At 37.5% G+C, this 27556-nt stretch overlaps 1 protein-coding gene across 1 annotated transcript in view; it reads right to left on the bottom strand.

Annotated features, from left to right (window-relative positions):
- The window catches only part of ROBO1 (roundabout guidance receptor 1), a 634903-nt gene that overhangs the window by 521522 nt on the left and 85825 nt on the right, over nucleotides 1-27556 (bottom strand). The gene's annotated exons all lie outside the window — the stretch shown is intronic.

Raw genomic sequence — 27556 nt, 5'->3', positions numbered from 1 at the left:
AGTGAAATCTCAAGCTAGTTGTAAGTGGCTCCTTTTGCTATTATGGACATTTTTCTTTCACTAATTTCTAATTTTAAAGCAGATCTACCTAAGGTTATTTCCAAACAGAGCAGAGCTCTTTTCACATTTTACAGTACATTTTACGTCCACGGAATTAAAAAACCCTGAAGCTTCTATTCATTTCAGTTCTTACCATTACTAAAATGGAGAGATTTTGGCAAATAATGGCACAGTCAGTCTACAGGTGGACATAAGTACAGAGGGTTCCCTCAGTAGCTGTGATCAAGGAACAAACACAACTGCACTGCAGCAACCTGATCGGAAGTACAGAATAAATCCATAAACCTCCACTTTAATTAGAGAATTCCTCCAGACAGTAGGCTTTGTACCACCTGAAAAACATTGTAGTTCTGATAATCAGGACAGAAAGTCAGAAACCATTAAACAAAGATCATCTGTGAAACTCAGTGTAGCCTGCAGTGAAGTACAAAGTAAGAACTGCTGGGCTGTGGATGTCCACCCAATTGTTTTCACAGAAAGTATCATGAAGTGTTACAGTCAGGAAAAACTGGTATTAAGTCAAGCTCAAAGTAGTTCAGTCCTTTTTTCAATCACCAAAATTCAAAGCAAGTTACATAATTTGGGGGAAAGAAACAGTTGCAGTTTTTCACTTCATGTTTTTCATTTCCTTGTAGCAGACTTTTTCTGTAAAGTTCATAACTACTTTATCTGTATCTGCAAGAATCATAAACTTACAAATTATTAAGTACTATTCCTTTCCATAAAATCTCAACCTGCTACTGAAATTAAGGCGAAAATTTATTGTGATGGACTTCCCACTTAAGTAAGGGCAAACTTTAAGAAATGTACTGTAATACACTCTCACACTTAATTTTCATCTGCTGAATATATTTCTATGGCAAATACATTGAAAAGTATCCCATATGTTACATTAAGGACTGATGTCTCACTGCTGGCAGAAGTGGTGATAAATATCTATCAGCAATAGAGGGAACTGACAGAGGCTATGAGGCTTTGCTTAAACTGTTTATATAAAATCAGAGCATGTGGTCAACTGCAGAGACAAGAAGGGAAAATTACTCCTAAGTGATCAAGGTCAAAGAGACCATGCCACTGAAAAAATACAGATCTCATCATGCAGTATTAAGTTTTACTGAATTCTTTGTTCCTTTCAGAGAACTGAAGAAAGAAAGCCCCTTGGGGAAGAGATAAGGGAACTTCTCAGAGCCTGCAACATCTTCTGAGTACAGGACAAAGTCACTCTGAAGAAAGAAAGCCCCTTGGGGAAGAGATAAGGGAACTTCTCAGAGACTGCAATATCTGAGTTACAGGACAAAGTCACGTCTTAATATTGCTACCCCAAAGCCAGGGGTAAGGACCGTATTGCTTATATTAGCAATATACAGGTATTGCTAATAACCCATTAGTTATGTTTTCAGGTTGCTGGCTGAAGTTGTATAAGGATTTTCCCAACTACAGAAAGAGAAAACTTACAAAATACAATCAGTATCTACACACAGTCTCTGCTCTAGCAGAAAACAAACCACTTGTGGAGCTTTATGGTGCAGTGTGAGGGGGTGTTAGCCATGGCATCTGTTCAGCTGGGGCCCTGGGCTTGACTGTGGCTGTGCAAATCTGGGATAATCAATTAGGTAGGGTGTCAGCGTGCCAGCACAGATGTCCTCAGTCAATTGCAGATAATCATCGCCTTCTTTGAAATTTCCAGAGGAGATTGCATTACTCTTGGGACACCCTTGACCTCCCATCAGGAAAGGTTTCTCAGATAAGAAAAATAAAAGGATCATATCTTTTTCCTAGTGCAGCAATATATATTGCACGCTATTCATAACCTTGAAAGGGTTAGAGTGATGCACGGAGAGCTGCATGCATACTGCAGGACACAGGAGCAGAGCTCTGCTCTTCCTCCCCTCCCCAGAATGAAATAAATACTACAGCACGTTGTGAAATACATCCAGGCACTTATCACGAGATATTTCTCCATGAACTACCTATCGTGACAGCCTGTCAATGAGGAATAAACAGTGCCATCAGTGGTCTCAGCAGACATTCTTTACCCAGGAAGACCAGCAGCTTTCTGGGTGTGTAGCTTTTGCAAGGTCACACAAAGGGAGAGGGTTTTTAATTTCAGTCCATGCTTATTCAAGATGGCACCTGGAATATAAGGAACTGTTGGCGGAAAAATGAGATGAAACTTCATCTCAGAGGGACTAAAAGGAACAATTTATCAGTGCTTCAAAATTTTCTAGTAGTGACTTCAAAAACTTCCTAAGTAGGAACAAAACAAATAAAGTTCTTCCATATCATCCAGCTTCAAATCTGCTGTTAGAAATTCTTTTAGAGGTGATCAAGGTATCAGTGGTAAGAGCTTGGAAATAAAGCTTGGTTTCACTACAAGCAGAAGACAACTTTTGAATCTGAAAGAACATCTTAGTGAGAAAACACAAACGAAGCTCATTTCACTTAATCTATCTCTGCACCAAGGACAATTATTGCACAAAGGCTAAAAATGGCTATGATACTGAGGAAAGGGAGCTGGATTCAGAGGACTATTTTGAACTCTGGTGACCATATTCTGATTCTTAGTAAAATTACATTATATAATGATTTTATTTTTTTTTAATAAAAGTTTTGGGATGTGCAATTGAGACAAGACCTTGCCCAGATGGGAAAAAACATGCAATCAGAAAAGTCTTTTATTCAGGTCAGGTACATCTGGAAGAACCTAAGGGCAGAAGAACACTCCATTTTGCTTGACATGCAGTTTCAAAACCCAGGCAGATGCTGAGTGGACCAGGAGGCTGCAAAAGCAGGTATTGGCTGTTCGGACAACCCTAATTTCTCTGATCCACACTACTACAAGAGAAAGCAAAGGAAAAATGACAATTCAATAAAAAAAGAAAAAAAAAAATCAAGGCTCCTAGGTGACAATGATAAATATAGAGAACGGGGTATGCTGGAGTTAGTCATGTCTACATTGTAGTCAGGGCTGTGTAGCTGAGAGATAAACCTGCCAGTCTTTATCTGGCTTGGGTTTCAGTAGTCAAACTGTTGTGACAGCACAGAGCTCATCAATTCATACACAAATAACGGCTGTGACTGTATTTTAAATATCTGTGGGCTTACTTGGGCATGCACTGCATCTCCTGTACTCTGAGTTTATTCACTCTCCAGGCACTCTTTTATCACATGGTTGACCTAAAGCAGAGAGTTCCTATATTGAGTGATGTATATTTTATTATTTTTGTTCTATTAAGCATTACTCAAAGTGAAATAAAACATAAAAAGCAGAATACTTTGTCTGCTGTTCTTAGAGCTTTTGGATAGGTAGCATTAACTCTTTCAGCAAATTTTTGCCCCTTTCAGTCAGACCACTAAATGCAAAAGGAAGAAGCCTGTTTGAGTGCCCTGTGAGACAATCATGACTATCCCTGTTTCTAAGTAGTGATATAAAGGGTAAGACATTCTAACTTACAAGAAAATGTTCATGACACAGTCAAGGCTGAAGATACAACTCTGTAAAAAATGAAGTATTTCACTTACTTTAAAGAAATTATATTCCAGAGTTTGAGCATCCTACTGCATTGGTCATTTTTTGTGACGGTACTGTCTAACAGTGCTGCCAGTTTTGACACTGAAATATCAATGCATCCATTTCTCTAAAAGTTAAACTGTGTAAAAATGTTCATGGTAAAAATTAAAAAGTTTGACTTGCTCATTCATTGAAAGAGAAAAAAAAATTGCTCACGCTTCTGATGTGAGCCTTGAGAGTCTGAAGAAACCCATGAAATGCTGAGTTCTGTGCCAACACCATTGATCAGATGTCAGTGTCTTTCAAGACTGATTTAATTGTTTTGGATCAGGTTGGACCACCCTGATTCTATTAAGGATGTAATTGATTTTACAGTGATGACTTGCAGAGAAAAATCCTATCTAGTGAGTGTAAGAAATTAAGTCTCTTGACACAGGGAGAAAATGGACTAATCAAACAAAAATTGCACTTTCACCTTTATAATTTGGGGATTTTTAAAATTGTCTGCAGAGATTCCATCCTTTAGCTGTGTAAGATGGTGTTGTTGGGTGTTTTTTCCCTCCAAGAATCCTCCCAACATTGTCATAATCTGCTCCAACGTGACATTAGCATATACTCTGCTAATGTGTGACCTTCTGACACCACACACTTCCCTCAGCCATGAAGGCATCCCCAATACGAGAATGCTCATGTTAAGACAGCCCAAGTGATAAATGAAATGCAGATTAAGCCTTAAGTGTAATTAATTATAAGCACACATAGCAACGCCCGTGTTCAGCACCATATAAAATTGGATTTTTTTTTTCCATGAACACCTATCAATGTGTAAGGTTTAGATAACAACACAAATTCATACTGGGAAATGCTAAACACAATATCAATGAGCTTCATACAAGTCTGTTGTCTAATGAAAGGATTTTAAAAATACCTTTGTAGTTCAATGCCTGGTACATGTTGCCCTCTTGTGGAAGCTGTGATAAAGTACAATTTCCTTTGAATTTAGGAATTTGCAGTGATATTTTAATGCCTGGAATGTAATGATTTATTAAATGCACGATGTGAGTAGTTTATCATGTTAAACACTGAGTATATTCTGTAAATGGCTGCACTTGACAAGCAAACCTAGGTAATTAAATCTACTAAATCAGGCTTATCCACTGCAAATTGCATGGCCATAACATATGTTTCATCTGCTCATTTGGAAAATAAGAAAATAAATATAATGCATAATTATAGATCCTGGTCTAAATTAAAGTTTTTTTTCTAGCCATTCAAAATGTTTTTTTGGGTTTTTTTAGCTGTTTTTTATTGAAAAACCCAGGCTCACCTCACCTATGAATGCTTGCACCTATATTGCATATGACATAAGAATACCTTGGATGTTTCACATCTCGTTATCAAAACACTCATATTCTTTACATGCAGGTTAATTAAAATATTGTCAAAGAACAACATATTTACTAATATTTCTTCAATACATATTTAAGATACAAATATATTCCTTATTAACTAAGAAGAAAATCAATAATCCTGAATTCAAAATTTAAACAAACATTAGGGAACTAGAAAACAGATTTTTATGAAGCTAAAGAGATGACTCAAGAACTTCAAAGGCAGTTTAACACACTATCAGGATACTTGTACTGTAAACATTGAATGGCACCTGGATTTTCCATGGGATACTCTCCTAAATACAAATATTTTGATTCCTTTTGAATGTCTGCTAACACAAGATAAGTTATATTTGACACGCTTACATAGCATTGTATTTAGGGAAACTTCAGATACTCCTAAGTGGTTGTCTTTGTTGTTTGTTTGGAGTTTTGGAGCATTTTTTTGCTATTTCAGTTTGATTTCAGAGATGAGACAGTTTAGTACAAACTTGATCAAAGATTTCCATCAGCTGTGGACAAAGGTCAGGTGTCCATGTTAATGTTATCAGTGGTCTCTGATACTGCTGACAGCCAAGTGTCACTGATATGTCTGCAGGATCTGATGGATTTGGTGTGATTGCTTTATTCTTCACCCACTGGCATTTTATTTAGTTTAGAAAAAAGGGGCTGAAGGGAGGTTGTGATTAGCTAACACATTTCAGCTCACCCTGTCCCATGACCCTTTGCCTAGTGCTGGCACAAACTAAACATTTTACCTGATTTGCTTGGATGAAATCAATCCAAGAGGCAGAAGGCTTCAAAGTTTAACTGGCTGGTATCTGGCAACTGCTCTCATTTCAAATAGCAAAACGTAGTATCTTCTGGCTCCTCACCTGGCCAATTACATCTTCATCTTATCTAGCTGATAAATCATTTTAGAAAAGTACCATTTATCAGAGTCATGAAGGCACTGACAAGGTATTTGATATTTCTGTTGATTCTGACAAATTATTCATTAACAAAAAAAAAACTATCAGTGTAAAAAAGGTTTTATTAATGACAAGGTATTTGATATTTCTGTTGATTCTGACAAATTATTCATTAACAACAAAAAAAAACCAACAAAAAAACTATCAGTGCAAAAAAGGTTTTATTAATGATTTTCTTTTTTTTTTTTTCTTCTCTATTCTAGAAATCAATATGCTTTCAAACATTTTATCTTCAAGAGCTATAACAGTTTTAAAAAAATTAATTAAAAGCAGGACTATTCCCCCAAGATATTTTTAAATCTTGCTTCTCAATATACAATATTATTATATCCCAAAATTGGAGCTCAAGTATTAAGGTTCAAAAGGTATATTCTTCTGTCTTGGATAAATGTTTATTTTTGATATTCGGAACTCAAACGAAATATCTTCATTTCACACACTTCAGGGGAGGTAGGAAGGAGCAAGAGGCCACAAGATTATCCTTACTGCGTTCTTTTTTGCTTTTCAGCTAGTATAAGATTTATGTGGTGCTTCAGTCTTCTGCTGAAATCTCTTCATGGTGAATGTGCACGTATAGCAACTTTACAGCCAAAATCAATGTAAACCTTGCAGATCTTGTTTTATCTGTTAGTCTGTTAACACAAAGCTCATCTTGGCAAAGCAACATTTAATGCATTTTGTTATATTGAATGTGATTTTAATTATTTTAATACAAGGCCTATATGAAGAAGGAGTAACTGTGACATACTAAAGCATTTCATCCTCTTTCTCTTCCAAAACTGAACATGAGAACAGTGATTTTCAAGCAAATCTGATCAGGAATACAACAAGGATGAGAAATATCATCAGCATTTGGCCCAAAACCTCCACAAAGTCATTAAAATCAGTAGGTTCTGAATTAACACCTCCAGCAACAGCCAAGGATTAAAATGAACCTAAAGCCCAGTATCAAAAAGTTACATCTCTTAAATCATGGGATTTATAGATTATCTGTCATTTCTCACAGATATCTGCAGTTTCTGTATTTTCTGCTCTTCACTGTTGTCCCATTAACTCTTTCACACCCACTGAACACAGTTTGTTACAGGAGCCATGATCACAGTTTCAGGGAATCACATCAGATTAATCAATTAATTGCATATGAACAATATTATGCAGAAGACATCCTGGGCAAAATACAGCAGAATTCACCACTACTTGACAGTTATTTATGCATACCTTGGAAAGTAAATTCTAAATTGACAAAATTATTTGCATAAAATATAGCTACTTTATTCACTCGTATCAAGACAGCATTAAAAGGGATGAGAAAACTTGCCCAGGCCAGCCCTCCCTTCCCTGGAAAGAACAGATGTGGGACTGCTGAGTTGTTAGCCTATGCCACAGGCCTGGAAACCAGTCCAGGGGATAGTCAAAGGGGATTGTTAGGGCCAGTGGTGGTAGCAGGCTCTGCTGGGAGACTGCATCTCTCATTTTCAGACACAGGATGAGGGGGCACCCTTATACCTTTTGCTGGCTAATAGCATGACCAGCATAAAGCTAAGCATTTTCTCTGCTCTTCAGCCAGAGTTCTGTCAAAGCTCTACTCCACAGCAGCTGGGAAAGGAAAATTTATTTTTGCCTACATTGTTGAGAAGCCCTGAGTCAGCTCTGCTAAAATGATCCCTCATGATGAAAAATTTATGGCTTTTGCTTTGCCTCACTCCCTGCCTTTTAATATCCTTCTCTTTTCCCCACAGCATTTTTCCCAATTGGATTTGGCATCCTCCCCAGTTCCTGCTTTAGATTCTCCATCATCATTTTCAAAATAAATGTATCTAGCCTCGTGCCTCTATTTCAAGACTTCTATCCTTGGTTTCATGACTGATGGATTTTAAAGGGTGAGCCAAATCCCTAAATTATTCAGGAATCAATATTGTTCTTTAAGAGTTGCTTTAATCACTTACATGAGGCACCTATTTCTGGCAAACTTGTGGAAGGAGTGAGTTACACAAGACAACGCCGTCAGATGTGAAATGCTGTTACCATCTAGAGATACTGGAGTGTGCACAATCATCTAAAAACAGTCAGCTAAGCACAAAAATTGACTATGAAAAAAGGAAGCAAATCAAGTACTACCCCTCTTTCCAGCTGCCTGCAAATTGCCATTCTCTCCACCCACCACAGGGCTCCAGCCCATTAGGGTTGATGACAATCAGCAGCCTGGGTAAGAGAATGGAGCTTCCCATCAGTGCCATCTGTACAAGAGTGAAATGGGAAGGGTCAGCCAAACAATCTACTTGCTGGTACACTAAATAAGCACTAAGTCAGGGCAAAACTACCACTGGGTTTAGTCCAGAATTTTGTGGGCTTAGTTTAAGAGGAAATTTTTCATCTCAGAAGAAAGACACAGCTCAAAGAAACATTTAAAATAAATTTGTCTGTTCCAGCATAGTATTTTAGAAACAACATCATAAAAAACAGATACATTTTCCCTTGGTTTGCCTGGGGATTTCTCTGGATCTCATTTTGATCTCTGTACTTTTCCCTCGCTTTGGTTTATAAAATCTCTTTGTCTATGACCTCCAGGAGCGTTTCTGCCACATCAACAAGCAAATGAGAACGACTGACCTAGATGCTAACACACTTTTACGTATTATTATTATTCATTTTTATGTGTATTACTTGTTTATGAGTAGCACAAAAGTAACTCCTGTTCACACTCCACCTCCCCTTTCCTTTGGAACAAAGGAATGCTGCATCTGTGCTCAGAGGATGCCAGATTGCTGCCTGTGCCTGCCTAGATTTGGCTGGCAGGCAGCCCACTGGGGTGGCACAGCAGCTGGTAGGAGTTGGGACAACCCTTCAAGTTTCTGCTTTTTTTTCCAAAAGTGCACCAGCTATTGCCAGGATGTAGCCAAAATATCTCAATTATCCTAAGTTACACATCCACAGAAGTATGGAATATCCTGAGTTGTAAGGGACACACAAGAACCCACAAATCCTGATCCAAGAATCCCAGTGTGTGCCTGAGAATGTTGCCCAAGCCCTTCTTGAAATCTGTGAGGCTTTGTGCTGTGACCACTGCCATTGCAAAGCCTGTCCCAGTGCCCAGCCATCCTCTGGGAGAAGCATCTTTTGCTAATATCCACATAAACTTTCCCTGGTATGGCTTCCTGCTGCTTCCTTGGGTCACATCACTGATTAACAGAGAAGAGATCAGTCCCTGCCCCTCTGCTTCCCCTTTTGAGGAAACTGTACATGACAGTGAGGTCTCCCCTCAGTAGCTACTGAGCAACATGCAGTTACTAAAAGCCAATGGAATGCTGATTCCCAAGGAATATGTACTGTTCCAAAACTGTCTTTTGTGAAATTTCTAATTTCTCTCTCTACCATTAACAGATTGTGTGGGTCAGCAGAAACATGACATGATGGATTAGTTCTTTTCTTTCTTCCTAAAAATAGGACCACTACCTTTAATGAAGAACTAGTTTCAGTTCAAAGACAGAAACTCCAAATAAGTCATAAACAGGTGGTTACACCATGTAGCAGAGCTGCCTGTACACCTTCTGGGCACTGGGAATCAGCTTTTGGGGCACTCTGTGGAGCTGGCTCCCAGCTGGAATCTCCAAGGGAACTGGAACCAAGGCCACATGCAAGGACACACCATAAAGACATTGTGAGCAGAGACAGATTTACAGAACCTTCTTAATTTTATCCGATTTGACCACAGCCTAAATACTTAAAGAAAACTTTTGAAATACATTACACCTTAATTCACTAACAAGAAAACTGTCCTCCAGGCAGCAAAAGCCAGGTGAGAGCAGCACAGAGATCTCCCGAGCAGGAGAAAAAGAAGCATCCTGTGTTCTGCCTGTCCAAGTAGACACTCTGAGTCAGCATTCACCTGACCTTCACACAGAATAGGTAATATCTAGCAGCAGTGTTAGGGTTGAACATCAAAAGAATCTCATTTCTGATGACTGATCTGTGGACAGAGGGAGAGTTTCAAAGGACAAATAATATCAAAAGCAATATCAGCAAGCTAACTAAGATATTTAGTGTAGTGCAAAATATATTTTTTATCTTTACTGACTGATCCATGTATCTGCTGAGCTAGTATTTCAGAAAATGCTGTTAACAACAGGAGAACATCCTTGTTTCTATCAAGAGGAGCATATTTTGATTTCATGCACGTATTGATGAAGGCAAAACCATTTCTAGGAAAACAAATTGCAAAGTTTTTTATTATTTAGGCAATTTAATGCTTTTAAAGAAAGCAAACCTCTTTAAATGAAAATGTTGTCTGTAAGCTGTGCATTTTGTCAAAATGTTTTTTTTTAATTAACATTGCAAATGTTTCAGACAATTGAAAAAGGTGCCAGTAATACTGATATTGTGATAATGAAAAAACTTTGGCTGTAGAATAATGGAGATTAAAACTGAGTAGGTGCATTGCTGACAAACTGGAGGGTCAAATAGAAAGCGTTTCATTCTGGAAATAAAATAGATTCATTGAATTTTCTTACCCATGTATAAGAATACAAGATAGAATCCAATGCTGGCAAAGTGATTTTAAAAATACATTTTTATCAATAGCCAAACAAAGCACTCAGAGCTATGTTTATTTACTATTTACAGCTTTGTAATTGTAACATGGAATTAAATATGTTTGAGTGTTTTGAATTAGCCAGAGAGCTTGTGAAGCTAAAATTGTGGAATACATTTGAAATGTGATGATGAACTCATTGCAAGGATTGCAATACACTAAATTATTTGCACTTCAAATTTACTTTTTTTTTAAAAAAAACTAACATGATGGGGAAAATAAGGTTCTTTAATTACTACTGACTAGATCATGCTAGAAACTGATATGGAATTTTTAGCAGTTTTTCCTGGTGCTTTGTGTTTTACCTTCTTAAAGAGCAATATCTATACAAGAAAGAAAAAAAAAATCATGTCTTACTTTCTTTTTTTTTTCCCCTTCTCATTTTCCTTCCCATCACACCCTCTGCTGGAGTTTTATTTGCTCTCCCCCACATCCCTTTCATGTTCACTCCCATGCCCCATAAGACTGAATACCTCTGGCTTGTGATTTTGTTTTTCTCTCCCTACTGGATTATCAGCATAATTTGATGCACTAAAGTGACAATGAGGACAGAGAAAATATGCAAAATAAAGTCAACATGTTTCCTCATCTGCAGCCACTTGAAGACAGGTGTTGGATGAGGATGTAGCAAGAAATCTGAGCCAGACAAGCTTTGCTTGTTGGCATAGCTCCTTTTTTTTTGTTTGCTGCTTCATGATAAATGACTCTGTTGTCCTGAACTGAAGGCGGAATATTCCCCCCCTTCTTTTATCTTGTACCCATTTAGAGTTACATCATGTTTGCTTAAGGTTTTCTGCAGACTACAGGCTGTATATTTGCTCAAACGTGTGTTTTCTTTGTGCCAAGGAATGGTGAGGAGTGTACTCCCACTGAAGGGCTCTTGCCCTCTCCCACAGAGAAAATGTTCCCCTGCTCTGGACAAGAGCATGAAAGTCTGTTATTTTTAGCATTATTAAAATAGACATCAAAACATCTTTAAGCCTTTTATAAGATAGAAATGGAAATTAGCTTTTTCTGGTCTTTTTGCATTTCTCCATTAGTTGGAAATATACAATCATTTTTCTTTTTTACTTTTTTTTTTTTTGTGAATGTGGACAGTTATCAAGATACATATATTGCGAATTTTGATTCAAAATGGCAAAGAAATAGGTTGTGCATACTGGTGGCCAAAAAGGATTTGAGATTACTGCATGACAAACAAAGCAGCTCTTTTTGAGATGCAAATTTCCACATTAAATGTAAAAATTGTCTGTGGTCAACTAGAAAAATATCAAAGCTATGTTGTGCCATTTCAATACATAGTTGAACAAACTTATCCATCAGAGGTTTTACTACTGCATAAGTAATATATTCATACATGACAGTTCCAAATAGGAGTGTGATTTTGACTTAAAAAACAAATAATACTGTTTATCTGTGTAGAACAGGAATATGACTGGATGCTGAGAAGTTATTGTAAAAGGCATAAAGACAAGACTGGATGCTGAGTGTTACAAAATTCAGACTGAATGGGATATTTTTTGACATCAGAACCATGAAAAAAATCCATTGACTGGTTGCAAGAATACATTCACAAAGACCTGGCTTGTAGGATAAGGACCTTCTGCAGCAGCAAAATGCAATTTTCTTAGATAACTTGCAAACACACCAAACATGAGCATTCTCTCCCTGATTTTTATGTAGTAGATTTTTTTTCTTTTGGTCGTAAATTGCTTCAGACCAGAAAATAAAAAGGAAAAGGTTGAACATGGAAGTCTTTATAACAGAAATAAATTGTCACATTTGACAGTGCAAATAGGAGCAAACACCCTGTTCTACAAACATAAAATGAGCTGTAAATTTTACCAGCCACATCTGAGAGAAAACAAAACAAAGCAACCTTTTTTTTTTTACTTCAAACTTATACAACATATAAATAGCAGAAGACAGGATTATATCTTCCAGAAAGCAGGAAAAAACCCAAACCACTTAAAGCCTGTGGATTACAATTCAGAGGTGAACTTCTTCAGAGTTTTTGTGTGCCATAAATGCTTTTGGGTCTGTAGCTGAAGTTTTTGGAGAATAAACACTCCATGTACCAAAGGAGAAGGAAGAGGGAGTACTTGAGGTATGCTTGGACAAAGAAGGAGTGTGAAACATGAACAAACAATTCAAAATGTAAAAAAATACAAAGAGAAGTAGACAAAAATAATTTTCTTGTCTCTCTTTAAAATAGGAGAGAAAAATCAAGTAGAGTTACTGACATTTTAAAGATTTTGAGAATTTTTTCACCTTTGGAAAGGGAAGGACATTAATTTTTTTTTTTTCTGTCCCTAATTCTTCAAGTTACCACAAAGACCATGTGAAGGAAATGTGAAAGCTTGGTATCGCAGAACACATATGATGCAAAATTTCCTGATCCATCCTTCTCATGGAGATTTGTACTGTACTGTGCTGCTCACCAGGCCAACAGGATATTCTAATCCATATGTTTGTCAGAGCTATCAACAGATCTCTAGTAATAATTATGTTTTCTTTATCACCTTTCAGCTTTCCTCTGCTTTTAGAGGACAGTGCCCAGAGACTGATCAGAGATAAAATTGGACAAGGAAGATGAGGGACACCTGGAGCATCCATCATCCATATCAAACCATAACAGATACATGGTAAGAAACAGCTGGATTCACTCTTAAGATTAAATTTCTCTTACTGAAAAAAAAGGAGAATCCAAATTTGTGAGACTAGATACAAACCTTTACAATTCTGCCAGTGATAAATGCTAGCCTAGATGATGACCAGTTAGTTTACCCTCTACAAGAGCAATTCTATTTAGAATGCAAACAATGCCATTTGTATTGAGCCTTTCCCCATCTGTGCTACATTTTTTTCACACTAAGAAATGCTGTTTTCTCACCTTCTTTTAAAGTGCTTTTCTTTTCCCTAAAATATACTCCAACATCACTTTGTTGAAGTGAAACTGGCTATGTTAAACACTAGATGGCAGAGCAAGGCTGGAGCTGAGCATCTGAAAAGGCTTGTCTTCCAGCTCGCCTGCATTTCCAGAGGTATCAGTTGAAACATTTCACCGGATTCTTCCTGTGAAAGTTGTCTGTGGTTACATAAAAACCATCTCCATAAATAATAACATTTGAATACACACACTGTTTACATTCCCTGAAAAAGAAAAGCCAGGGGTGTCACTTGGGCAGCCTCCTGGCACTTCCCTCCTGTGCCCACTTGCCTGTGGCCAGGAGCATTCATTGTCCCAGGACCTCTGCAGCACCACAGAGCTGCAAGGTCAGGTCCTGAAGCCAAATCCTCTTAAAATCTTTAGCTACATGCCTAAGCCAAAAATGACCAAGAACTCAATGTGGAATTTAGGCTGAAATACAAGTTTACATTTTCAGGCTTGTCAAGAAATCTAACAGTAGGGCACACAGAAACAATACGAGGACATAAAACACTCAAACAAAGAAAATAACAGATAGATTAAAGCCATCTGTTCTGCAATCTCTCTTCTAAAGTTTGAAATTGTTATTCATAAACAATATGAAATGAATTAAGATTTTAACAGAAATTAAATTTACATGGCTTTCCAGTACCTGAAGAAGGCTGACAAGAAAGATGGAGAGAGATTTTTGACAAGAGCATGGAGTGATAGGACAAGGGGGATTGGTTTCAAAGTGAGACTATATTTAGATGGTATGAGGAGGAAACTCTTGACTGTGAGGGTGGCAAAGCACTGGAACAGGTTGCTCAGAGAAGCTGAGGATGCCTCATGCCTGAAAGTGTTCAAAGCCAGGTTGGATGGGGCTTTGAACAATGTGGTCTAATGGAAGGTGATCCTGCCCATGGAAGGCGTTTGAAGCATGATGATCTTTAAGGCCCCTTCCATCACAATCTATTCTATGATTCTATGGAATTAAGAGATTAACACATAAACTAAAGAATCTTCATGCTTAAAAGAATGTGACAAACAAATGCACCTAAACAAATTAATAAAAACAAGGTGCAATTCGGTTGTGTTGCCACTGAAAACTAAGATACCATTTTGTTCACAATCAGGCTCACAGGCTCCTGTACCTCACTGTGTCTATGAGAAATCCCACTGCATCACTTCAGTGGAGCACCTCACATTTTGGGTAAGTAGGTAAAGTGGAAAAAAGACTTGGCTCTCTGAGAATTTACATCCAGCTGAACTTAAGCAGCATCACATGTGATTTTTTGCTGACAGCACTGGCAGTAGGTTGCAGATTAGACAGCAAATTTCACTGAGGCTGCACTGCAACTCTGGCTTTTATTCTTGTATGCAGGAGTCAGCTGTGGCAGCCAAAGGTTTTGCAGACAAGCAACAATGCACCCATTAAAGCCCAACATATGCTGGGCAGCTTTACAAAACAAGCCATGTGCACACACATTATCCCCTATTGCCAGCCTTCCACACTACTTTTCTCTCCACTCCTAGAGTTATACTTCAGAAACTTCAGTCTTCTGTATTTTGGAAGAGCTCTGCTCTGGCAGCTCCTCACAAGGGGGGAATGTACACGGGAATGTACACAGAAATATCCCAAACTAAGGCAACAAATGGTCATGGAGGGCTGCTGAGCTGCTGCTCCAGGGAAGGCAGAGCAGCTGCTCAGAGCTTGCCTGTCTCACTCGGAGCTGCCTCTGGCACTGCCACAGAAGGGATGTGCATGGGGAATGGCTTGGGCAGCAGCCATTTGTAATCAAATATGTAATTCATGCTGCATTATTTCAGGCTTGTAGTATCACATATATAGTATTTCAGGCTTCATGCTGAATGATAGGCTGAGGATTGCTGCTTTGGGAGGATGAAATTGTATCATCTCCTAACAATCACTGGACAAGCGTGTAAACCACAGATTGAAGATAGCTAAGAGGAGGGAGAAGGAGGAGATAGGGGTAGTGAGGGAAGAGAAAAACTCCCTCTATGTATGCCACTCGCTGGCTCTTTTGTTCCAGTTTTGCCTAATTTTTAAAAGGATACACTTAATTGGAATTAAGCAGGAATTTCAGGACAAATGGAGTGAAGTAAGAATATGTCTGGCCTGCCAACTCTCCTGTCCCAGCTATGCCCACGGAACAGGAACTGGAGCAGCAACACCTCATTTCCCAGGGGCCTGTTGTTCCCACCATTCCTCCTTCCCCAGCTCCCTCTCTGCAGTCCAAACATCTAGAAATGGGACCAATCTCCAAAATGATGAGAAAAGAACACAAGGAAAATCACAAGGAAAATCCTCAGACAATTCACAGTTGTTTTTCTTGTCCTCACAGATCACTTGGCACTGCACAAAGGTATTTCAGCAAAAAGGATGCCATGGAAAGCTAATAGGAATTTCCTTTCATTTTTCTTCACACCTGACCTATGCAAGCCTTTATGACTGGAGTTTGGTATTGCTCAGATTAATAAGACTGCAAGTTTCCCCTTCATATACTTTAAAATCAAAACATTCCCATTTCTACTGACAAATGTCAAAATGTCAAATTAAAAATACATAATGGAGCTTTATTTGTTTTTTTCCACCCTCTGGAATTAATTATCTGTTTATCAACTGAAATCAGTCAAGCTAGCATAGAAGTACTACAAGGGAGAGGAGACTCAAAAGCTTCATAATCAAGTAGGTTTTGGATGGCTCCATTTTTGTACCATTTTTCTGCATTCCTGTGTCTCATCTCATGTACAAAGATCTTTACATATATACTCAGAAATCCATCTCACTGCTGTCTTTCAACCCTTTCTTTACCATCCAAGATCACTGCACAAACCCTGCAGTGAAGGTAATTTCACAGCAGCTCACATTGCTCCCATCTGTTTCAGACCTTGGGCTCTTTTTCACCCCATGAGAAAAAAACCTATTCATTCTTCACCTCAGACTCCAGCCTCTTTGAAGCAGTTGCCAGGCTTTTTACTGTATCATGATTACTTAGTTGACATTATAATAAAAAAAGAATACATGAATTTGTGTATATATATACACACACACATATATATATACAAAAACACACACAAACATATATATATACACACATATATTTGAAAAATAAAAAGGCTACTAGATTTTCTGTTTGAGTGTGAGCATTATATAGATGAACTGAAATATGACCCTGACCATGCATCATGAGTGCAAACTTCTGGGAGTACATTGATGATCCCAGTTTATATATATATATATATATATATATATACATATACCTATACACACATATATCTTCTAAATTCAAGAGCCTTCACAGTGGGCACAATGTCCTCTTTCATTGTCAGAACTTTCAGCTTTCTAGCCTGTTTACTGGATTAAAAGTAGTAATACCAATGAAGAATTTATTCAAGCATAGGAAAACTCTTCTCTAGATATAGCAGAGGAGCCACAGAACAGCAAAAGTAGCTGGCAGAAGGTTACAGATTTACACTCTCTGGAGGATCTCCTTCTTCTCAAAAGCCAAAGAAGCCATTGCACTGTGTGACACAAAACAGAGATGATGCTAAACGTTTAGACAAATTAGTGGACAGCACTCACTCCCACTAAAGACTATTAAAGACACTGCCTTGGGCTGGGAAATCTCCTGGAGTGTTTTTGGGAGATGGGCTTTCCTTGTGCATATATTGCACATGCATTTGCTCTTGGCAATTTTGGATTGCAGGCATCAAAAAGATGGGACTTGTGATAGCCTTTTCTACCCTCTTGTTAAGCTTCAGTGTATCTTGATCAGTGAAATGTTAACCTACATCAATTATTTCAATGATTACTATAGAATTTAGTTAAAGAAACATATTTTTACACTTGTTGATTTTAGAGAAAATACTTCATGAGTAAAATTAGTGCATTATACTCTGCCTGGTTACCCAGACAGTAAAGCAAAATCAGTAGCTTTTTTCTTGGCTTTCCTGCATTTTTGTGTATTTTCATTCAGATTAGGGCAAGTTCCTGAGTAAACAGAATTACTACTGAAAGCATCACTCTAATCATGGGGAAAAACATGCCATCCTCACTAATAGTGAACATAAAAAGAAACAGCTTTTAGTTTTATTAAACTAAGTAAGACCTCTTGGACAGTAAAATAATATTTAAGCTGATTAAGCACAGCAGAATCAGTTAGTGTATGAGTTAGTTCAGGTTATTTTTATATTGCCTTACTGAACATGGAAATAATAACTTCAGCTGCAATTTACCATTGAAAGCTGATAGCTGTTTCTGACTTAAAAGAAAGAAATGATCCTGCTAGTAATTTGCAGGAGCTTTGCTGTTTTATTTTCAACAGAAACACCTTGTCACCAGTAGTTACAAAAGTTGCCTACAGCCTTCAGTTTTGTAAAAAAACTCAGGCCCACTTAAACTTCTAGAACAGTCCCTACAAATCAACACAATAAAAACCAACCACCCCTGGAAAATCTTGTACATTAGAGTCTGACAAGGGGATCCAAATGGTCATTTTTCTCCTGTGAGCTCTGTATAAACAATGGCTTAAACTCACAAACAGGGCTGGGACTGGGGCAGGCACAAAGCACCAGAACAGAATGGGGAAAAGCCAAATCTTTGCAGGCAGGGATGTGTTGCTCAGGTGGGAATGTGACAAGAGCAGCTCACATGGAGTGGTGGCACACCTGGAGCACCAGAATATGGCTCCTTCTGCAACCTCTTTGAGGGACAAATTCCCACAAATGCCCATGCACTCAGTTATTTTGAACCCTAGAAACCAAATGGGTGAAATTAGATGCACCCTGGGTTGAATTTTCAGTAATGAAATTCTAAATGTTAGGTAACACTACTTCTGTGTATATTGCTGTCTAAACACAAAGGGATATGTTTTAATTTTAATGTGCAGGGGAGTCATATACATAACCCTTGTTAACAGCAGCATATATAGGGAAAATCTTCATGTACTAAGAACAGATTCTATTTTTGTTTATTGGAATAGTATTTTATCATCTGTCTCACTACAGTGAATCAATAAATAAGCATCTCTGATAAAAATATGATTGTGGATGACATGTAATCACAAATTCAGCCCTTATTACAAGGGCTCATAGCAATTCTGAGATAGCATCAATTCTATTTTTTACCATCTAAACTGAGACATTACAATGGTAGGTAGGTTCATGAGCCATTGAGTCTTGGAAGAAGATCAGCTGAAAGTGGAAACCAGTTTTAGAGAATTCGAACTACTTTTAAAAATTTTTAAAAATAACCTAAACATGAAAATGTGGACTCTGGTAACATTTTTCTCACTTTGATTCAGAGCAGAATTGGGATTCTAGGTGAAAAACATCATGTGAAGGGAGAAACAAAGTATGTTCCTTGCAAGGACATGAGGAAGAATTTTTACTGCTGAACTACTGAGCCCTGTTCCCAGACCTGGACATTGGGACCTCCAGCTCCATGTGTTTATTTAAACAGACTGCATGAGTCTGTTCTGCTCTGAAGTACAGCCCCACCACCCACATGCTCAGTAGCACCTCATTGCTTCCACAATTTCACTAAAAATTAGTGGGACTATTCAAGCACAGGTTGACCATAAATAATGGCAGTCAAAAGCAGAGACAGGTGGAAAAATAACACTGCCCTTTTGCCAGTGCTGAACTGTGGTGCTGGGTGGTACATTCCCAACAGTTTGCAGGAAATTGATGGCAGAAGGCAGAGTTATCTTCAGATCTCCTGAGTCTCAGCCCAACATCTGCAGCACCACACAAACACCACCAATGCTCTGGAGGCACTCACAGCTTTGTTCTCCTGGAGAGGTCAGAGCACAGCAGCATTTCTTTCCCAACAAATGCACCAAAAAGCAATCATCTCTCTCATCGACAGATATTTCTCTCCGTCAAACTGTTTTTAATGGCTCTCCACGTATTCTGGGTTACTTATATTTTCTCTACCTCCCTAGAAAACATGTTCTTAAAAATGTGTGGCGCTATCCAACAGAGATAAGTCACAGCAGAGGTAAGGGAAAAGAATATTTTGCTTGCCCATCTCCAGAGGAGATTACAGCCACTAGCCTGGGTGATTTATTGTCTTGGATTGTAAACAGCATGCTGTAGCCTGCAGTAAAGACCCCTTGTAAAACAGCAAGGCATTCTGCTTTTACATTCTCTTACACATACTGCTGTCAGCTAGGACAAATTCACTGAAGTCAATCTTCACTGATATAAAACCACACAATAGAAAAGGGTAGAGCTCTAAATACTCTGAGTGTTGTACCAAAGAATTTTAAAAATAAAACAAAACAAAAAACTACATAAGCATAATGATAAAAAAAGTTTCATCAAATGAGAACAAGATATTCTTTCATTCCCCACTAGGAAGCAGTATAACCACGTTTCCAACAACCTGGAAATAATAACTATTCAAGTCAGACTTCTGGAATATTTAAAGAGAAGACCACAAGACAAGAAAAAGCCATTTCAGTCTGATGACTACATCAACTGCTTGTGACACTGAATGCCCCAGCAGGAAAGTAAAACCAGAGAGAATTCTGAACATGATGGAAAAGATATTTTTCTCATGATTAAATGAGATAATTTGTAATCTTTCTTGCATTCTTCCTGCACATGTTTAGCAAGCAAAAAGAAAAAAAAAAAAAAAAACCAAAAAAACCCCCAACAAAAACAAAAAAAAACCAACCAAAATAACCCAAAAAAACCCCAAACAAAACAAAACAGCAGAAAGGCACTGCTAGTTTACTGTATTGCACCAGACAAGCTGCTGAGTTACAACTTTTGAAACTTTCTGGTATCTTTGTAGACCTTTATAAAGGTCTGAGTGGTATAGTGCATTTATAAAAACATGAAAATAAAATAGACTATCATCCTAAAAATCTATGGAACAAAGTTTACCAGATTGGATTTGGGGCTAGATTCATTTTTAGGAGATGAAAATGGTGATAAATCATACTTTGTGAAAATGAGTTTTACATCTGTCTTTAGCAAGAAAAGGAGTAGAAAATACTTCATCTCTGTCTATAGGGTCAATGAGTCAATAATTCTACTGACCCTTAAGTCCTAAAGATACCCTAATTATTTCAGTAGTAAGATGTTGTATTCTTAACTGAGATTTTATTAACACAAAAACTCTGAAGGTTTAGATTCTCTTGCAATTCAAATATCACAAGAAGATTGCTTGTTGTGGTAATGGCACTTAACATTTTCATCCTCTCATTCACCAGCTACTTCACAAACATCAGCTAACAGGGCAGACTTGGAGGTGTTTATTTTCTTCACCTTTTAAACTAGAAACCCAATCCAGGGAAGTGATTCATTAGTCAAGAGCAATGTGTGCTAAAGCCTGCAATGTTACTTTCCCCAGCCTTTTTTGCCACCTGAAACCACTCTGTTCCACTTCTTGGTATGTATCATGTTTCAAGACATTGCTAAAGTGAATGCACTGCTTTAATTTCTAAGATATTTAGTACTTTCCAAGGAGTGTTAAATGCAGTTATCTTACATTTTAGTCTCAATGTAAAGGGTTGGTTATTTTTGAAATATTACCAAATGAAAGTGTAAGTTTGATAAATGTTTCATAATGTTCACCATTTGCAAATATGTTACTAGTTTTATGCTGATACAAATAATGCTTATCTCCCTTACATCTTTTCTAGGCAGAAAGTTTCAAAAACAACTGTTTTGTACAAAATGGTGGATTTTTTTCCAGTCCTGATTTGTACTCTCTAGAACTTCTACTCCAAGTGATACTACAAACACTTCTCAGCTCTTCTGAATCTTTCATATTTCTCTTTCTTGCACATCAAGGCATTTCCCTTGCTCTTTCTAATTTAATTCTGTCAGTTTTGAAGAGTGCTGACCAAGCCCTTGGCAAAACACCCTGTTGGTATTTATTCTAGCCTTAATGCAAAATGTCATTAAAATTCACACACACACACAGAGGATCAGCATAGACATCGCCTAAGAGAGTTTACATGACCCTCTAGACAGAAAGGTCATCACTAGAAGGCAGAATAGGTTGGGCTGGGTAAACAGTGAAGGCTGTAGCAAAAATTGCTAAAACTGCAGAGTGAGGACTTCATTCTGACTTAACACTTCACAGTTCTCCCCAGGCTTTTTGGTGAGCTTGCTCTGAGTCTTTTGTGGGGAGAAGGAGGGAATAATCCTTTCTACATTAAACCATTTTCAAATTTATGCTTCATAGTAATAATAATACACAATCTCCAAAGCAGATTTCTCCCCCCATCCCAATGAACTCATTTAAGTATAAGGAACGGGATGAAAATATAGTACCATGCATCACAGCCAGCAGTAAAAATGATACAGAAATGAAATATAGGCTGGCTGACAGCATTCCAGCCTTCTTGGCTACTTATCAGCTCTCTGATGTGATGATATGCTGCATGAGATTTTCCTCCCTATCTTCCACACATAACCCTTATCTGACTGGGGCCTAAACAATGGTCTTCAGAGGAAACAGATTATGAATGCAGCAGTTTGCATTTCAAGCTAAATTCCACAATTAAGTATAATTATGTGCCATATGTTTTCATCCTTTCAATTTTATGCTGTCTTAAAAACTGAGTAAATATGTAGGCCCATCAAATAATAGGCTGTGTCACTGCCTTGATGAAGCATCTGTGGTACACTGCTGAAATTCTAAAATGAAAATACAGTCAATGTAATTATTTTAAACTAAGCTATCAGAGTTACATGGAACAGTTTTGAAAGTTTGCCCATTTTCACTTTTTACTATGTTCAGGTCCCATTTCAAATCTCTTAAGAGGTTGAAGATCACGAAGGAACCAACAACATTGCTCTCTAAAGCCACTACAATTTCTCCAGAAAAAAATGAAGGTACAACCTCTGCTCATATATTCACAATGAGCATTATTGACAAATATAATTTCCTTTTCTCTTATTCACCCATTCAACACCCTGAACATGAGGAAGAGCTTATTTGCTGTGCAGTGACTGAGCGCAGGAACAGGTTGTCCAGAGAGCGTATAGAGTCTCCCTCAGTGGAGATTTCCAGGAATCCTCTGGATGCAGCCCTGTGCTATGTGCTCTGGGATGGCCCTGCCGGGGAGATGGGATCAGCTGATTCACCATGGTATCTTCCAGCTTCAATCATTCTGGGATTATGCCTCTGCAAGTTCAGATCCAAAATAATCTAATTTCATTTAAAATTTAAAAATCAAAAGATATTATAGAAATGCTTTAATGCTTTTGTTTAATTTCTTTATTTAGACTTGGTTTTGGGATGATTTTCAAGTATTTGCACAATTAGAAAGAAACATGAGTTCAATTAATCCATTGTCAAATACTTCAGGAAATTATGATGTTTTCTCCTTTAAAATAACAAATTTTTTAAACCATGCAGACACTACAATGCTAGCATTGTCAAATACTTCAGGAAATTATGATGTTTTCTCCTTTAAAATAACAAAATTTTTAGTACCATGCAGACACTACAATGCTAACCCACTGAAACACTAAAATTTGGAAAGCTGATTTATTTACAGAAACCAAGTCTCCAAGACTGAAAATAAAGTATTTTAAAAGAGAATTATTCTAGTAGAGCAGACATGTAATCAATTAACTTATTTGACAGTGAAGAAAATAAATTGTCCTGTCTTTATAAACTTAATCTATTTTCTATATAAACTATGTAACTATGTAGTTTTAATGGAACATGAGAAAATAACAACCCTATACATGCTCAATGTTGCCCTATTTCCCATAGAATAACTATTAAGGCCTGTCCTTTTTTGACTTTTAAGAATTGTGCAAAAAATGGACTCACAATGGAAATGCTACAGCAACCAGAATGACCCTACAGCATCATGGCCTGATCTGGTCTGATGCACTTCTTCACCAAAAAATAAATTAAAAAAACAATTCTAATATTTTTATCTGATACTTTAAATAGCACATTTAGGTCCAGCGTTAAAATTAAAAAAATATTCAGAGAAATGTTTCATCATAATCGAGATAGTTGAAGACTTTGCTAATTAACCATTAAGGGCTCTCAGTGATTAGTGGAGGTTTTTTTTCCCCAAATATAATTTTTCACAGAATTGACAATTACATACTTACTATTAGCTGTTGCATTTTACTAACAATTAATGTTCACTACAGTAGTTTGTGTACACAGTAACATTAATATGTGTTCCTACCAATGGAATAAGACTGCAGAACAAACCAACAATGCTCCATTTTCTAAATCAGCAATGAAAGACAAAAAATGCAGATTTAAAGACACCTGGAAATCTTTCTTCTATAGTGTATATAGGTCCTGGAGCACTGTTTTTTTGGGTATTAAACATTCACTTTAGAACTAATATTCTAGGAAAGAAAACAACAAGCCATGAAGACAAATTCTCAATAGTGACCTTGCAGTCCTGCAACAGTTAACACTCTTGGTACAGGTCAGCACCAGTAAAATAGAATTTTAAATTAAGACTGAAGAAATGTACCACAAGTATGGGGCAAAAATAATTTTTCATTCCTACTTCCTGCATTGTAGCAGCCAGAAAATACAGATGAGAAAAGCTCTTTTTCAGAGTTTGAATAACTAATACTCTTGATCTATTGGAATGTCCAACTGCTACCTCTAATTACCCCACTAATTGTTGACCTCTACTCCAATAATAAGCTTCACAATCTACTTTGAACATTTTATTATGGGATAGACTAAATCAAGATTATTATTATTATTATTATTGAATTTTTGAAGCACTGCACTTCCATTAAGCTAATATGCTTCTGTTGAATTTTTACAGTTAGCCCAAAATGCTGCACTTATTTTATAAAGATGATACATCTCACTCATCATTTTGCAAGAGATTCTAAAATGAAACAAAGCTCAAGAGTGAACCTTCTAAATACATTATAAATGTTCTTTTTCTGATCTTGCACAAGCTGTTCCATCAAAAAAGTAGTCAAGATATCATGTGTGTGGAGAAAAGGGGCAAGAGTAAATCAAAGAGGTAAAAGAAATGAGAAAAAATTTATCAGTCACAGGAGAATGAATCAAGCAGAGTGAGTCAAGGCAAATTTGGGGCTCAGCCAGGAATCAACAGACTCCTGTAGCAGGCATGCAGCTGTATACCTAGTATGCAAAAATAAAAACTAGGATTTTATGAAATCATATGTTTTCATATAATGCAAATGATTAGCAGAGTGCAACAGACCTGTTGACTTTCTCAGCATTTTCAGACACCACACCCCACAGCTGTCTCTAGAGGGATGTATATCTCCCTCCTACTCTTACTCTAGTAGAGAGTCCGTGCTATCCTGAAATAAGAACATGCCTGGTGGCCAGCAGCAGAGTTCAAGAAGCATTTGATGGCTCAGAGCCCAAACTGAGAGCTCACAGTCAGCCTGGTCTCACTGATAATACTAAGCCTCCACTCAGTAGCATAAATCTTTAAATAGCTTAAACTCTCTTCACATTGATCACTGACAAGGTATTTAACTAGTTTTGTCCAGGGAAACATTCACTACCCATGATTTCTTTACACTATAAAGAAGGAAATAAATGATAATGTGCAAACACATAAATTTATGATTAGCTGGCACAAGTTTCTCTAATTACTTGCACACAGGTTATGTCAGCTTCTGTACCACCTCGTTTGTTTGCTTGTTTACAGATAAAGGCCATAAAGCCTTCACTTTCTGCTCTCCTTCATTATTTCTTTCTCAGGTACTAAAAGCAATCTGAGCTGCCAGGGCAAAGATTGTGTACAGTAAAATGGAAATTAAACTCTGTGGTCTTGGCTGGGCTATGAAGTGATGCACATAAGAATCAGAAAGCAGAACAAGGTATCATGAGATGTGCACAGTGACAGTTTGCTGCTTTTACAGCACTGTACGGATCAGCCAGGGAGGGATTTTGCACAGAACATTGTGCTGAAGATCCCTCTTGGTTTTTCCTCCCTCAGTTCTCACTGGCAATGGAACAAAATACTGCAGGTGGCTTGGGCTCCATCTGGATCCAGTGCTTAGCATTATTGTGCCACAGTAGAAAACCACTGTGAGTCCACATCTTGGGACTACAGATCAAAGGCAGTGTACAGCACAAATAGAAATCATACAGGAAAGAGCAACAAAATTGATGAGAGACAGGCAGCAGAGTTTGCATGAGGAGGGATAAGGTAGCCTAAGATTTTTCACGTGGTTTTGATTCTGAGACTTGACCATTTGATGCTGTTGATTTATTTTGAAATAATTTCTTGCATATTTTCCTTTTAATGCCTTTCAACTTTTATTTCCTAATAACCAGCAAAATTAAACTCTTTTTCATAAACTCATTTCATTGCTTAAATTACAGCCCTCCTTTCCACAAAATGTTGGGAACACCAAAACCAAAAATTGTGACTGCAATTCCGTGCAATGGAAGACAGTTCTGAGGAGATGAACGTGGGCTTTACATTGGTGGCACTCTTGATAGGATGTGGGAAGGGATTGCCCACTCCTGATGCAATGAAAGCTGAGCTGCCCTCAACACAGAAGGGTCTGGGAGGCAGCTTTTAGGCTACATCAGCTGATGAGGTGGAGGTTGACAAAGGAGCCCAACACAGAACACAGAAGTGAACAGCTAGCAGAACCTAGAAGAGAGCAAAGGGCTTGTGATAGTTTGAACCCTTGTTCTCCTTCCTAGCTGCTGGGAACTCCCAGCCATTTTCCTGGGATCTATATTAGCTGTGCATTTCAATTGTGAAGTCTACTTATATTTGATTACTAATACTACTGCAGCACTGTGCTAAATCAAAATCCCAAGCCACACCAGGAAATGCTAAATAAGTAAATATGATATTGAATATCAAACCCTTCATGTGGGAATATAAAATAAAAAAGGTCGTTGGAGAGAAGTGGACTCTTGACATTAATGCTATCCAGTGTGGTCTGATCACTTAGCGTAAGTAAAAGCCTTTAAGGACTATTAAACACCATTATTCAGTACAATCATCCACCTGAGATTGTCTAATCTGCATGTGAGGGAAATAGCATTTTACAAGTTGTTCTTCTCTAAGGTGCTGGTCATAAAAATCCCAAGTTGGCCCTTTAGCTTTATCTCATACTTTGTATGGGATAATTCAGAAGCTCTAAACTAAGTCTCTGTTTATTTAGTGTGCTTGTTTATTGGGGGTGAAGGGGGTCAACAGCAAAATCTGGTAATTTGTTCTCAATTTTCATCTTCTGCATCTAAGTTTTTGTTATGATCCAACACAACACTTACAGCTTGCATCCCATGACTATTCAATATCTTTGTTGTGTTGCAAGAGATCTCTTCAAAGTCTCGGTGGAGTCTAAACAAAATGTCAATTATGATCTTCTTAATATTCTCATTTATTAATGTGTTTGTAAAGATTCAACAGATCAAGAAGGGAGAGTTGTTCTTTTTCACACAGCCTTTTCTGCTGAGGATTGTCATGTAGCTGTTTCCTAGGTGTTCCCTTGCACTGAGTCGAGGCTGCCATACATGGTTTGCAGGCCTGCAGCTCCTTGGTTCAAATTCAGACATCTGTAAAATGTGGGTGCAATATCTGCCACTCATCACTCCTATGAATAAGAAAAACTCACATATTTTTGTTCATTTTATACTCCACTTTTTTTTTAGCAGATTTGATTTTGTCCTATTTGATTTCTTTTGAAGTGTAAATAGTCCGAGAGGCTCTCCAAATTCTCAGTTATTATTGCCAGAAAAGGGAGGTATTTCTTCACACCCATGTGTCAGCAAGTCATTTAGCTGCTTACCACTTTCTCTTGCTTCCATGATTTCCATTTCTACATAATCAACACATTTCTTACTTACACATTACAGAAAGGTTTCCATACGAAATCTTGGTGTTCTTTTGAATACATTTTTCTAATGTGTTTAAATGAACCTCAATTAGTCCTAAATGACAACATTAGGAATCTACTTTCTACTATCTTATAGCAGTTGCCTAAACTGGCTTCACCACTGGCGCATACACTGATACAACAATTCCACCTAAAAGGAGTTTATTTATTATTGTGGCAGAGAAGTTTTATATTATTACTGCTAAAGACATAGGTAAATGTCAAACACTGTCTCTGACGTAAGAATAACTATAC

Source organism: Passer montanus, unplaced genomic scaffold (genome assembly GCF_014805655.1).
Source record: "Passer montanus isolate IOZ18808 unplaced genomic scaffold, ASM1480565v1 scaffold28, whole genome shotgun sequence".
In the NCBI taxonomy this organism is placed as follows: domain Eukaryota; kingdom Metazoa; phylum Chordata; class Aves; order Passeriformes; family Passeridae; genus Passer; species Passer montanus.
Note: the sequence above shows the minus strand (reverse complement) of the source record. Positions and strands in the feature narration are given on the sequence as shown.